The following is a 16,109-nucleotide window of genomic DNA, read 5'->3' as shown; positions in this document are numbered from 1 at the left end:
TCTCACTCTTATATATATATATATATATTTTTTGTCTTTTTAGGGCCACATCAGTGGCATATGGAGGTTCCCAGGCTAGGGGTCAAATCAGAGCTGCAGTTGCCAGCCACAGCAATGCCAAATCCAGGCCGCATATGTGACCTAACCACAGCTCACAGCAACACTGGATCCTTAACCCATTGAGCAAGGACAGGGATCAAACCTTCGTCCTCATGGATACGGTTGGGCTTGTTAACCTCTGAGCCATGATGGGAACGCCCTCACTCTATATTCTTTTTTTCTATTTACCACTTGCAAAAAAATAAATCTGCAAAAAATTTACAGATATAGTACAAAGAGTTTCTTTATATTTTTTAATCTAGTCTTCAAATGTTAACATTTTGCCTCATTTGCATTTACACTTTCTCTCTGTATCTGTATTTTTTTCTCCTGAACTTTTTGAGAGTAGAGACTACTCCATATATCCCTATTTTTTCCCTAAAATCAAAGACTATTTTGTTATGTGTGTTTTCTGTTACCTGAGAAGTTTCTCAGACTCCTGACGTGTCATTTTCCAAGTATTTTTTTTGTAGAATGGCCCTCAGTTTGGATGTTTGTTTTCTTGTGCTTGGAAGTATTACAGTAAAGTCTGTTCCCCCCAGTATATTGTACCAGGAGGCTCCTGATTTCAGTATATCCCATTACAGACAATTTTAGCATTGATCACTTGGTTAAGGTGGTACCTGCTGGTTTCTGCCTTTTGATTAATATGTATCTCTTGGGAACGTACTTTGGAAATGTGTTATTTTCAAGAGCTATGATGGTTCTTGCAAGCTAACAAATTAGCCATGGCTGGTGGCATAAGCTAAGAGACTCTAAGGTTGGGGATAAAGAACCTTCTTATTCAGCAATGGTAGTAGTCAGTGTGTCAGTATTTGCCTTGGTTCCCTGACTCAGTTCGTACAAGGGCGATGCAAACAGGGCCAGGTGACTCCTGCACAGGAAGAGTTGCATTACTTTAGGAAAGGCAGATCTTCATTTTAAGGGGCTCTGAGCCTGCCTGACATGCTGGAAGGGGGGAGTCATTATCTTTGTTATCTTGGACATTATGTATCCTGCCCTTTGCTCAGGAGGAGGGCTCGATCTCTACCTTCCAAGGCTGTTCAATATACAGATATCCTTGGAAAGAGACTCTAGAACAAAGTATTTGGTGTCTCTGCTTGCACAACATGGACATGGAGAAACATGAGAGACCCATGGTGAATTGTCTCCAGACAATAATATCCTGTTCTTGAAACTTTTCACCCAGGTTTTGCATCCTTTGATAATTCTTGTGTTTTGTTTGTTTGTTTTTTGTGTTTTTTTTGTCTTTTTAGGGCCGCACCTGCAGCACATGGAGGTTCCCAGGCTAGGGGTCCAGTCGGAGGTGTAGCCACCAGCCTACGCCAGAGCCACAACAATATGGGATCCGAGCTGCATCTGCGACCTACACCACAGCTCACAGCAACACTGGATCCTTAACCCACTGAGCGAGGACAGGGATCGAACCCGCAACCTCATGGATGCTAGTTGGGTTCATTAACGGCTGAGCCATGATGGGAACTCCTGATAATTCTTGTTCAAATCAATTATTATGATCATTACCAAAAGGTTCATTTCTTAATCCCATCATTCCTTTACAGTTATTAATGGCTTTTTCCTCTTTTCCTAACTTATTCCCCATGTCCTTCACTCGTGACCCCTGGGATAACTTGCCAAGTAAACTGCCTGAATGCAGGCCTTTTTTATGAGACTACATTTAAGAAAGAGAATTTGGGCTAAGTCACAGGGTACCTTAGACTTAGCATATGTAAAATTGAGTTCAATTTTTTCTTTCTCATTTCTCTTTAAAAGACTTTTTTTTTTTTTTTTTTTTTTTTGGTTAATCAGTTTTTCAAGCCAGAAATGTGGTTGTGTCGGTTCCTTCCTTCGTTCACTCTTCACCAAGTTCTGTGGTTTTCTCCTAGCTGTCTGTAGCTAACTACTGGTAATCAGTACTCTGGACCTCATTCCCTTAGTACTGCTTTTGCTCAGACTCTGATCAACTATTACCTGTTCTATTACTGTAGTCTTTCAGCTGTTGTTTCCATTACTGTTTCTTCCCAGTTTATCCTTTACAAAATGGCCTGAGTAATCTTTCTAAAATACAAATAGGATTATATAGGTTTTCTATGTAAAACTCCTCAGAGATACCCCATCACCTGTAACTCCTTAGAATGGAAGACAACATTATTTGTGATCTTTTTCTTAAAGATTGTCTTTCTCCTTCTCAAGGATCATCTTTTTCTCTAGTGCCTTCCTTCACCAGTAAGTTACGTTCTAGTGTGGAGGTTGGCAAATTTTCTTAAAGTGCTGGATGGCAAATATTTTAGGTTTTGCAAGTGGCATATAATCCCTGCTGTATGCTTTTTTTTTTTTTTTCCTTTCCCTTAAAAGCCCTTTTATTTATTTATTTTTTTTATTATTTTTTTTTTTGTCTTTTGTCTTTTTTTGTTGTTGTTGTTGCTGCTATTTCTTGGGCCGCTCCCACGGCATATGGAGATTCCCAGGCTAGGGGTCGAATCGGAGCTGTAGCCACCGGCCTACGCCAGAGCCACAGCAACGCGGGATCCGAGCCGTGTCTGCAACCTACACCACAGCTCACGGCAACGCCAGATCGTTAACCCACTGAGCAAGGGCAGGGACCGAACCCGCAACCTCATGGTTCCTAGTCGGATTCGTTAACCACTGCGCCACGACGGGAACTCCTTAAAAGCCCTTTTAAAATACAAAAACCATTTTAGCTTGTGGGCCATACAAAAATAGTCTGGGTTGGATTTGGCCAGCCCTAATTTGTGGGCCCTTGTTTTAGCCAAATAAAGCTGATATGTCATATTTTTCATTAGTCTCTGCTCTTATATGTGCTATTGGTTTGTACTATTGAAATATCCCTCCTAACAGATTTCTTCCCATCATCCTTCAAAATTTAGTTCAAGTTAACTTCTTATGAATCCTTTTGTGCTCCTTCAGGTCATATGTTAATCATGCCCTTTTCTTTGCTACCTGTGTGGCTCACACATTCTTATGTTATTATCTCATTAGTGATGTATTATGTGTATACATGTGTTTGCCTCTTGCTAGAAGGAGCGCATTGATGTGCTATGGTGTAGTTTGCAGACGCGGCTTGGATTCGATGTTGCTCTGGCTGTGGTGTAGACTAGTGGCTACAGCTCCGATTTGATCCCTAGCCTGGGTACCTCCATATGCCATATCCCTAAAAAGACACACACACACACACACACAAAAGAAAGAAAATGCTAATAAAATACCTAAAATGGTAATATTTTTCTAACTTAAAAAAATTAAGGATTATTCTAGTGACTATTAGATTTTTTCCCCTCTTTATTTAAAAATTAACATTAGATATGCAAGTATAGAGAGTAATAGAATGAGTAAAGAAGATGTGGTATATATACACAATGCAGTATTAGCCATAAAAAGAATGAAACAATGCCATTTGCAACAACATAGATGGACCTAGAGATGATCATACTAAATGAAGTGAGCCAGACAAAGAAAACTAGCATACAGTGTTCCTTATATATGGGATCTAAAAAAAAGGTACAAATGATCTTCTTTGCAAAACAGAACTAGACCCACAGACATAGAAAAAACTTACGATTACCAAAGGGGAAGGGGGGGGCAAGGATAAATTAGGAGGGTGAGATTAACATATACCTACTACCTTACATAAAATAGGTAGGCAACAGGACCTGTTATATAGTGTAGGGAACTATACTCAGTATTTTGTAATAACCTATAAGGGAAACGAATCTGAAAAAGGATAGATATGTGTAACTGAATTACTGTGCTGTACACCTGAAACTAACACAACGTTGTGTACTTCAACCATACTTCAATAAAAAATGTAAATTAAGCTATGAAGGTGTAGAGAGTAATAGGACAAATTTCTATGCAGCTGCCACCCTGGTTGCAAAATAAAACAGTTCATATAGTTGAAGTACCTTCTTTCCTCTTTATTCCTGGCATGTTTATTTTTATTTTTTATTTTTTTGCCTTTTCTAGGGCCATTCCCGTGGCATATGGAGCTTCCCAGCCTAGGGGTCTAATCGGAGCTGTAGCCACCAGCCTACGCCACAGCCACAGCAATGCGGTATCTGAGCTGTGTCTGTGACCCACACCACAACTCACGGCAATGCCGGATCCCTAACCCACTGAGCAAGGCCAGGAATCAAACCCGCAACCCCATGGTTCCTAGTTGGATTCATTAACCACTGAGCCACGATGGGAACTCCCCATGTGTATTTTTATACTCTTACCACATATTTAATATATCTAAAAACGCAATATAGGTTTGTCTGCGGTTAACTTTAAAATAAATGATATGTGCTCTTTTGCAACTTGTTTTTTGTTCTGCATTGTTGTTTTGATTGATACGTAATTTCAATTAATTCATTTTGCTGCATGTCATTAATTATAACATGCACCGTTTTTCCTACGTCTTTGAAATTGTGATACATCTTGAAATCAGTGTCTTACCCTTTTAATTGCTATTTTTTTTTTTTTTTGTGGTACATAAGTACATGATGAGTAAGGTATAAGCCTCAGTTATTGTGTGTGTTGTGTTGTATGAAAAAGTCACACTACTATATCCATTCCTTTTCTGACATTTAGATTATTTCAAAACCGTCATTATATATAATGCAGCAGTGAACATTATTTTACCTGTTTCATTGCACTTATGTGTGAGAATTTCGTTAGGCAGGATGTGTACCTGGGTGAAGACTTGGTAAATTATAAAGTACATCCATTTTCAGCCTTGCTTTCTAAAGTAATTGTACTCTTACCCTACTTAGTCTATAAGAGTCTCTGTTGCCCTACTCCTCTTTTTGGCATGTGGAAGTTCCCAGGCTAGGGATCAAATCAGAGATATAGCTGCTGGCCTACACCCATAGCCTCAACAATGCCAGATCCCAGCTGTGCCTGCGACCTGCACCACATCTTATGGAAACCCTGTGTCCTTAATCCACTGAGCAAGGGCAGGGATTGAACCCTCATCCTTGTGGATCCTAGTCAGGTTTGTTACTGCTGAGCCACAACAGGAGCTCCGAAGTAGCCAACCTCCAATGGGTTTAAAATGGCATCTTACTATAGTTTTATTTAGTGTTTTCCTTATTGCTAGTGAAGATGAGAATTAAAAAAAAATCTTCTGGCTTTCTGCCTGCTTATATCTTCTACCCATTTTTCTGCTGTATTTTGTCAAACACAGTATGACTTCCCTAGATCTTTTGTTGGTTATGTGTGTTGCCAATATCTTCTCTGTATCTGTGGCTTATCTTTATTTCTGGTATCATTTGATAAATAAAAGTTTTAAATTTTAATAAAGTCACATTTTCACGTTCTTCTTATATTCTGTTTTTTTGTACCTCTTTAAAGAAAGCCTTCCTTTCTTTCAAAGGTTTATGATTTGCTGGATTTCCCATTGTGGCACAGTGGGTTAAGAACCCAACTAGTATCTATAGGGATGCAGGTTCCATCCCTTACCTTGCTTAGTGGGTTGGGGGTCTGACATTACTGCAAGCTTTGGCGTAGGTCACAAATGTGCCTTGGATTTGGAGTTGCTGTGGCTGTGACCAGGAGCTCCAGCTCTGATTTGAATCCCTGGCCTGGGAACTTCCATATGTCATGGGTGCGGCCCTAAAAAGACAAAACAGAAGACAAAGATTTTTGATTTGCTAAGTAACATCATTTTTAAACTGAAAGGAAGAGATATCCCCCTTTTTATTTAAATTTTTTTTTTTTTTTTTTTTTTTTTTGGTCTTTTTAGGGCCACACCTGCAGCATATGGAGGTTCCCAGGCTAGGGGTCTAATCGGAGCTGTTGCTGCCGGCCTACACCACAACCATAGCAATGTCAGATCCAAGCCGTGTCTGCGACCTACACCACAGCTCACGGCAACACTGGATCCTTAACCCACTGAGCAAGGCCAAGGATCGAACCCATTTCCTTGTAGATGCTAGTTTAACTGCTGAGCCACGATGGGAACTCCTCCCCCCTTTTTAAATTTATCTTTTTGAGGTAATTCTGACACCTCAGTTGGAGAATAATTAGAGCATGTGGGTGTGAAATTGTTTAAATGTATTGAGGAACAAATATAGCATTTTAAGCTTCTTATGTTAAATTCAGAGATAGTCATTATATGATAAGAATTTGGGAAATCACTAACGGGAGACAGGGGTGTGTATCGGTGTGTGTGTGTGTGTGTGTGTGTGTGTGTGTGTGTGTGTGTTGTTTTTAAATCAGTGAAGAGCTCTCTTTGGATAGGATAGAGTGAAGTGGGTAAACATACCAAAGTGAAGCAGTTATCTCTTTAGTCCATACAAAGATATAAAGGAGTTACAGAATGCTTTACCTTTGTATTTTGTACATGTTAAAGAACGAATGAGTGACTAAATTTTGGATAAACTGACTTGAATTGCACCCTGGAGTTCCCATTGTGGTTCAAGTGGATTAAGGACCCTACATAGTCTCCTTAAGGATGCACTTCAACCCCTGACCTCGATCAGTAGACTAAGGATCCAGCTTTGCTGCAAGCTGCAACAAGGTTGCGGGTGCGGCTCGGATCCAGCATTAATGTGGCCAGCAGCTACAGCTCCGATTGGACCCCTAGCCTAGGTACTTATATGCTACAGGTATGGGGCCATTAAAAAAAAAGCACCCCCAAAATTTGAATGTACAAATGAAAACTTATGAGTTTTCCATTGGATTTAATTAGCAGTTCTTCCATCTCTTCCACAAAACGTGATCTATTTCTTTGATGTTAGAAAAAAACATTGGTAGGTTCTTATGTATTTGGTTGTCATAAATATAGACTTTTTTATTTTCCTCAAGTAACTGAAACTCGTAAAATTCAAACTTGTAATTATGGGAGTTCTCTGGCAGCTCAGCAGGTTGAGGATCTGGGTTGAGGGTCTGGCAGTGCCACTGCTGTGGCTCAGGTCGCTGGTGTGGCATGGATTCAGTTCCTAGCCTCTTCAATCCATGGGAACTTCTTCATGCTGTGAGCATGGACAAAAACCAAAACCAAAACCAAAACAAAGCAAAAAAATCAAACTTGTAATTCTGAGAACAAGACTAGCCATCTGTTGTCAACGATAAGTTTGGTACAGGTAGAATTAAAATAATATTAAAACCCTTTGATAATCATGGTGGGTATACCTATGAGACATTAAAAAAGTGATTTTGATATTATTTTTTTGTCTTTTCTAGGGCTGCACCCATGGCATATGGAGGTTCCCAGGCTTGGGATCTAATCACAGCTGTTGCTTTGGCCTACGCCACAGCCACAGCAATGTGGGATTTGAGCCGAGTCTGTGACCTACACCACAGCTCATGGCAGCGCCAGATCCTTAACCCACTGAGCGAGGCCAGGGATCGAACTTGCAACCTCATCGTTCCTAGTTGGATTCGTTAACCACTGAGCCATGACGGGAACTCTGATTTTGATATAATTTTCATTAATGATTAATTTATCATTTGAAAAATAATTTGAAAATTAGATCAATTAGTAGAAATTTAAACTTTAGCCCAAATAATACAACTAACTTTTGGCTAAAGGTTTCCATTTGTGGCATCACTAATTATTTCAGGGGCTGATATTTTGGAAAATATATACAATAAACCCTAATATTAATTTAATTTAAAGTTATATTTATGAGATAATCCAAGATAAAACAGTTGAAGTGGCATCGTGATAACTAATGTTGTGTAACTCATGGCTTTGATCAGTTACTTTAAGTGAAATAGTGTGATACTTGTTTTTTAAAATTCTTCAAATTCTTCTCTATATTTAATACTTTATTTTTCTTCCTTTTTTTTTGGTCCTTTTTTAGGTCTGCACCCACAGCATATGGAGGTCCCCAAACTAGGGGTCTAATTGGAGCTGTAGCTGCCGGCCTACGCCAGAGCTACAGCACCAGATCTCAGCTGCGTCTGTGACCTACACAACAGCTCACGGCAACACTGGATCCTCAACCCACTGAGTGAGGCCAGGGATCAAACCTGCAACCTCATGGTTCCTAGTCAGATTCGTTTCCACTGCACCAGGATGGGAACTCCTATCTTTGATTTTTAAAGCTCTTAAGGACAATGCCCTTTATCTCTCAATAAAATGTTGACAAATACTCAGTTGAAATAGAAATTGAACTTCTGGTATTGATTGTATGACATCTGGTTACAAATATCATAAAAATGATTCTGGATGGAACTTTACTGATGTCTTAATATTCATGTGCCTGAAAATATTTTAAAAATGGAAGAAGTGGAGTTCCCATTATGGCTTATTGATAACAAACCCACCTATCCATGAGGATGCAGGTTCGATCCCTGGCCCAGTACAGTGGGTTAAGGATCTGGCGTTACCTCAGCTGCAGCTTCCATTGGGACTATGGCTCAGATCTGATCCCTGGCCTGGGAACTCCATGTGCCACGGGGTGGCCAAAATAGAAAAAAAAAAAAAAAAAATTGGAGGAAGTGAAACCTTTTGCAAGTATAGTCACCAAAGCAAAATCTTTTAAGTCTCTAGATAAACCAAGCTGGAGCAATTTATTATTTACATGAAACTAGATTATAGACAGTATTGTTACCTTCTGTCTGCTTTGATCTCTTTGATTGTCAGACCTTATGAATCCAAGACATAGTCATTTGTACAAAAATTAAAAGTTGTGATAAAACTGGTGTTTGAAAAGATTAGAGGCTATAAAATGGCTTGAGGCTTCCTTATTCATTTAACTCTGTGCTAGACTTTGTGAGGAATGCAAAAGTAATTAGAGACAGCATCATTTCTCTTTTGGCTCACTAACTACGTGAAGTAGGTTGACCCTGCTGTTTTCTATAAGGTTTTCTGCAGTTTTGAAAGATACTCTGGTGTTGTACCAATTAATTGCCTCATTTGCATGTAAAAATGCTTTGTGAAGACCCCCTTCCCAAAAGTACTTTTTTTCCTCTGAAAAAGTTTTGCTTTATTTTTAAAAATTTTTATTTTTGCTTTTTAGGGCTGTACTCTCAGCATATGGAAGTTCCCAGGCTAGGGCACTAGGGGTTGAATTGGAGTTACAACTGCCGGCCTACACCAGAGCCACAACGATGTGGGATCCGAGCCAGGTCTTCAACCTACACCACAGCTCTCGGCAACCGGATCCCCAACCCACTGAGCGAGGCCAGGGATTGAACCCTTATCCTCTTGGATACTAGTCAGATTCTTTTCTGATGGGTGAGGTGCCACAACGGGAACTCCATGAAAAAGTTTTGTTCTTTAATACCGTCTCCCCTGAAGTGCTTCACTTCAAAGTTCATTAGACCTGAAATGTTTCAGGAAAAAGTTTGAGAGCCACTATATTCAGATTTAGAATTGGAGCTTCTTTTGCTCCTAAGCATCTTTAAAAATATTTTTGTGTGTTACATAAGAGAAGTGTTAATTTTGAATCTGTTTAGTAGAAGGAGATGAACTAGAATTTAGCAAGGAATATTGGGAGTTTTTGTGCTGGGAGATAATCAGAAAGAGAAGGTAGGTCAGGGGAAGAGAGATACTTGGAGGACAGAAGGTGAAGTGCTGTGTTGATAGGGGCAGGTTGGAGGGAGGGAAAGAGGGAGCTATGAGAGATGGCTTTGGGTCCAAATGAACACCAGAACAGGATGGGGGCTTGGTAGTGTGTCAGGAAGCATTGGCTTGTGTGTATGTGTGTGGGGTGGTGGTGGTATTACTGTTTTGTTTCTTGGTGTGCTCACTGATTTTTTACATTTCTTTTAGTTTTTTTTTTTGCCTCTGCTGCTAATCATAGCATGCCGAAAGGCAATTATAGTCTGTAATGTGTATTTGTATAATTTGACTAAAACCTCATCATTCCATTAGTGAACTTAATACTGTGTAGAACATAAGATATCATTACTAATTTTTTTCTCTAGCTCTTAGTTTTGAAGCCATCAGATTAAAGGTGTGTTGGTACATTTTACCTGCTAAAGCAGTCTCTTTATTTTCATTTTCTGTTCCATTTCTCTGAAGAGTAGTAATAAGTTCATTTTTCACAGTGAACTGCACTTGTGTCTACTTACTTTAATATATCCTGGAAACAGTTGATAGGTGTTTTCAGAAAAGAAATCTTAATGCAGAGTTTTTATGTAACAGAATCAGTGGTTTACTTTGATCTGATGTAGATATTGGGTGATTTCCAGTTGAATGAAGTACTAGCTGTACATTTGATGCCATGGTCTTTTATGCCTGTTATGTGATAATCTTTTAGTGTACTGAGCTTTTCTTTAGGTTAAAAAATTTTTTTCCTGTGTTTTTTAAAGGCTTTTCTTTGCTTTTTTTTTTTTTTTTTAAAGGGCCATACTGGCGGCTTATGGAAATTCTCAGGCTACGGGTCGAATCATCGAATTGGAGCCACAGGCACAGCAACACCAGATCTGAGCCTCATCTGTGACCTACGTGGCAACACCGGATCCTTAACCCAATGAGTGACACCAGGGATCAAACCTGCATCCTCATGAATACTAGTTGAGTTCGTAACTTGCTGAGCTACAATAGGAACTCTTTGAAGGCTTTTCTTGTTATTTTCATTTATTTTAAAATTTAATTTTTTTTTTTTTGGGCTGCGCCCTTGGCACATGGAGATTCCTAGGCTAGGGGTCTAATTGGAGCTATAGCCACCAGCCTACATCAGAGCCACAGCAATGCCAGATCCGAGCGGTGTCTGTGACCTACACCACAGCTCACAGCATCGCCTGATCCTTGACCCACTGAGTGAGGCCAGGGATCGAACCTGCAACCACATGGTTCCTAGTCAGATTCGTTTCCACTGTGCCACAGTAGAAACTCCTATTTATTTATTTTTTAAAAATTTTATTGAGGTATTTACAGTGATTTACAATGTCGTGATAATTTCTGCTGTACAAAAAGGGATTCAGTTATATATATACACACATCTATTCTTTTTTCACATTCATTTCTCATACAGATTATCACATAATATTGGGTAGAGTTAGTTCCCTGTGCTATACAGCAGGTCTCTGTCGGCCAGTTATACCACTTACTACAGCATGCATATGCCAGTCCCACCCCTCCTCTAGTAGATCTTTAGAAATATTCAATACTGATCACATTTTCGTATTTGTATCTTAATTTAAAACTTGATATTTTTAGTAATTTAATAATTTCCACACTTGGTCTGAACGAACTGGGGATTATTCAATAATCATTTAGTAATGCCCAACTAATATATTTCTTTAGTCTTAAATGTAATGTTCAATTAATTAATTTTCGATTAAAGTATAATTGACTTAAAATATTGTGAAAGTGTAATGTTTAATAGTCATCAATAACTCAAATGAAAAAATATACAGTTTTTGTGTTGTAGATGCTAATGATGTCAAGCTTCTAGTGTTAGTGTAGTCAGTATTGTGAAGAATTAGATTTAAAAATGGAGATTTGAAAACCACAGTAAGGTACCCCTTCACACCACTAGGATGGCCTTTGTAAAAAAGAAAGAAGAAACTAACAAGCGTTGGTGAGGATGTGGAGAAATTGGAACCCTTGTGCACTACTGGTTGGAGTGTAAAATGGTGTCGTCGTTATGGAAAACAGTCTGGTGGTTCCTCAAATTAAAAGCAGAACCACTATATAATCCAGAAATTCCACTTCTGGGTATATACACAAAAGAATTGAAAACAGGGTCTCACAAATAGATTTGTACATCCATATTCACAGCCAGCATTATTCACAGTAATCAAAAAGTGAAAGCAACTCAAATAATCGTTGATGACTAAATGGATAAAATGTGGCATAAACATGTAATGGGATATTACTTAACTTGCAAAAAGAAGGAAATTTTGACATACGCTGCAACATGCATGAATCTTGAATACTTCATGCTAAGTGGAATAAGCCAGTCATAAAAGGACAAATATTGTGTAATTAAATTTATATGAGGTACCTAGAGTATCAGATTTGCGGATACAGATTGTAAAGTGGTGGTTGCTGGGGGCTAGTGGAGGAGACAATGAATGTTTAACGGACAGAGCTTTAGTTTTGGAAGAGGGGAAAGAGTTCTGGAGATGGATAATGGTGATGATTGCACAACAGTGTGAATGACCTAATGACACTGAGCTGTACACTTAAAAATGACACAATTTTATGTCTGTATTTTACTGCAGGTTTTTTTTTTTTTTTCTTTTTTTGTCTTTTCTAGGGCCACACCCATGTCATATGGTGGTTCCCAGGCCAGGGGTCTAATCAGAACTGTAGCTGCTGGCCTACGCCAGAGCCACAGCATCTCGGGATCCAAGCCACATCTGCGACCTATACCACAGCTCACAGCAACACTGGATCCTCAACCCACTGTGCAAGGCCAAGGATCGAACCTGCAACATCATGGTTCCTAGTTGGATTCGTTAACCACTGAGCCATGACGGGAACTCTTACTACAGTTTTTTAAGAAGAAAAAAGTTTAAAAATTGATATTTGAACAAGTAGAAGAAAGTTGAGTAAGGAGAATGTAAAGCGTTGTTGCCTTCAATTACATGTATTTGTGATGTCAGGATATTTTAAAGAACCTGATTACATATGGACTGTGCATAAGTTTGGCAGAAAATGATCCAGAATTTTCATATAGGCTAATAAATTGAGTATAAGATAGTCAAAATATTTCTGTCTCTGCTTCTTCCCTCCCTTTTCAGAAGGCCTGATAGTATGTGTCATAAGAAAAAAAAAGAAGAAAACAGCTTTTTATTGTTAATGGTAGTTGGACCCATGTTTTGGGTATCAACATTGGTTACATTGCTGTTTTGGTAATTGTAAAATGATGTGAAGAATTTGGATAGAATTCAGATGGGTCTTAAAGTTTTTTAGAGGGTTGGAAAAATAAGGTCTGTTAAAAAAGTACCCAAGATTATTAAGCTTGAGGGATGGAAGCTTAATGGTGCTCTAACAGGAGTCTTCAGTATCCTATGAGTGATTTTATAGGCAGCTGCAGCTCACAGAGGGGGTATTTCAAAACTTCATTTCTTAGTTGATAAGAACAAATGACAAAGTCATGAAATATAACTGCGGAGGTTTAACAGTATATATTATAATGAAAAATAATAGGAAACAAACATACAGTATTGGGCTGAAGCAGTGTTTTGGACTCTGTGGACCTCAGAAGCTTCTGAGAATACTAACTATACTCTGTAAGATCATAAAGACCGAGTATAAGATGCTCTGATCAGGTCATGAGTTTATCTGATGGAGGCTGGGAGAAGGGAAAGACTTAATACCTGTGGCAGAGAGTCACCTTAGTCAAGTTCATTAGTAATTTAGAGCTCTTTTCTTGTGGTCTGTTATAACAGCTATCCTCCAGCATTACCCCCTCACCTCTTATGTGCTGTGTAAATTATCTTACATTCCTGTCCGTGTTTATTTTCTTTTCTTTCTTTCTTTTTTTTTTGCCATTTCTTGGGCCGCTCCCGCGCCATATGGAGGTTCCCAGGCTAGGGGTCGAATCTGAGCTGCGGCCGCCAGCCTACACCAGAGCCATAGCAACGCAGGATCCGAGCTGCGTCTGTGACCTACACCACAGCTCACAGCAGTGCTGGATTGTTAACCCACTGAGCAAGGGCAGGGATGGAACCCACAACCTCATGGTTCCTAGTCGGATTCGTTAACCACTGCGCAAGGACGGGAACTCCCCCGTGTTTATTTTCTAAAATTCCCTTTGAGATTGTCCCACAGGAGTTCCCATCAAGGCTTAGCAGAAATGAATCTGACTAGCATCCATGAGGACACAGGTTTGATCCCTGGCTTTGTTCAATGGGTTAAGGATCTGATGTTGCCATGAGCTGTGGTGTGGGTCGCAGACACAGGTCGGATCTGGCGTTTCTGTGGCTGTGGTGTAGGCCAGCAGCTACAGCTCTGATTCGACCCCTAGCCTGGGAACCTCCATATGCCAGGGGTGTGGCCCTAAAAACCAAAAAAAAAAAGGCACATTGGCATGTTCCTGTTGTGGCTCAGTGGGTTATAAAGCTGACTCTTATCCATGAGGGTTTGATCCCTGGTCCATCCCTGGCCTCACTCAGTGGGTTAAGGATCTGGTTATTGCCCTTAGCTGTGGTGTAGGTCGCAGATGCAGCTCAGATCCTGCATTGCTGTGGCTGTGGTGTAGGCTGGCAGCTGCCAGCTGCAGTTCAACCTCATCCATATGCCACAGATGTGGCCCTAACAAGCAAAGAAAACAAAATGAAAAATGGATGAAGTAGTTTGGAACTCCAGGATTTCAGCTTACAGTTTTCTTTTACACATTCAACCATCAGAATCTTAATTTGTGTAATAAGGTTTTTGTTTTCATTTTCCTTTTTTGGCCACTCCGTGGCATATGGAGTTCTGGGCCAGGGATCAGATCCTAGCCACGGTTGCAGCCTATGCTGCACCTGTGGCAGTGCTGGATCCTTAACTCACTCTGCCAGATGGGGAATTGAACCTTCGTCCAGGTGCTCCAGAGACACCACCAATCCTGTTGTACCACAGCTGGAACTCCTGTAATAAGGTTTTATAGCTTATTTCTTACCAAAACAGATCAACTTAGGAAAGTGGTAGTAATAAGAATTGTTTAGGAAGTTAAAGGAGGCATAAATTTATCTGCTTTTACCTGAAAGGCAGCATATTTCCTGTGCATTTTAATACACCCTAGCTATTGATCTTGGACCAATTAATTCCCTAGTCCCTCTGAACTCTAGTTTTCTTAACAGTAAGTTGGGACTAAATAAAATACTGCAAATAAAGCATTTACTAAACTGTTGATAAGTAAGTGCTTATTATTTTTTTATTAAGATTATTATTATTATTATTATTATTATTTTTTTGTCTTTTTGCTATTTCTTTGGGCTGCTCCCGCGGCATATGGAGGTTCCCAGGCTAGGGGTCCAATCGGAACAGTAGCCACTGGCCTACGCCAGAGCCACAGTAACGTGGGATCCGAGCCGAGCCTGCAACCTACACCACAGCTCACGGCAACGCCGGATCGTTAACCCACTGAGCAAGGGCAGGGACCGAACCCGCAACCTCATGGTTCCTAGTCGGATTCGTTAACCACTGCGCCACGACGGGAACTCCCATCTTAAATATACATCACATAATATTGTGGCAATCTGTTTTGTTGTTGTTGCTTTTTAGGGCCACACTCCCAGCATCTGGAAGTTCCTGGGCTAGGGGTTGAATTGGAGCTGTAGCTGCCCACCTATGCCACAGCTAGAGCAACATGGGATTGGAGCTGTGTTTGCAATCGACAGCACAGTTCATGGCAACGTCGGATCCTTAACCCACTAATAAGCAAGGTCAGGGCACACCAGGAATTCCTGTGGCAATCTGTTGATTTTGACTTAATTGATTTTTTGATTTGTTAAAATAGTAGGAAACTGTCCAGAATATAATAGGGATTTTTGTATTGTGGAGAATGGAAATGTTTTTAAATTAATTTAACCAGCCAGTATTTATTGAAAACCAACTTTATATTCTGGGCACTTTGTTTCAGATACAGTGTGAAAGACTGATGTATACACTGACAATGTCATGTCATGTCATGAATGCTGATTAGGGGAACATGGAAGCTTCTGTGAGAGCGTCAAATGCCTAGTTCTGCCTTGAATGGTATTTGTGTTCCAGGAAAAGCTTCATCAAGAAGTTATTGTATCACTTTGATTTGAATGTAAAGGGGTTGCTATGTATTCAAGGGTGGATGTGAAAAAGGACATTAAGTAAAGAGAATATCATGAAAAGGACCTATATCTGGATTATGTAACTTTCTCCCTTTCTGTTTTTACACACACCTGTGGAATATGGAAGTTCCCCGGGCAGGGGTTGAATCGGAGCTGTAGCTGTAGAGCTACACCATAGCCACAGCCGTACTGGACCCAAGCCGCACCTGTAACCTACGCTGTAGCCTGTGGCAGTGCCGGATTCTTAACCCACTGAGTGAGGCTAGGGATCAAACCCACATCCTCATGGACATTATGTTGGATTCTCAGCCCACTGAACCACAGCGGGAATTCCTGTATACCTGTTT

The 16,109-nt window shown here is 40.0% G+C and overlaps 1 protein-coding gene across 9 annotated transcripts in view; it reads left to right on the top strand.

Annotated features, from left to right (window-relative positions):
* The window catches only part of HIPK3 (homeodomain interacting protein kinase 3), a 105,802-nt gene that overhangs the window by 18,991 nt on the left and 70,702 nt on the right, over nt 1–16,109 (top strand). The window lies entirely within an intron of this gene.

The sequence above is a fragment of the Sus scrofa genome, chromosome 2 (genome assembly GCF_000003025.6).
Source record: "Sus scrofa isolate TJ Tabasco breed Duroc chromosome 2, Sscrofa11.1, whole genome shotgun sequence".
In the NCBI taxonomy this organism is placed as follows: domain Eukaryota; kingdom Metazoa; phylum Chordata; class Mammalia; order Artiodactyla; family Suidae; genus Sus; species Sus scrofa.
The sequence above is the reverse complement of the archived record's forward strand: the minus strand, read 5'-3'. Positions and strand labels throughout refer to the sequence as shown.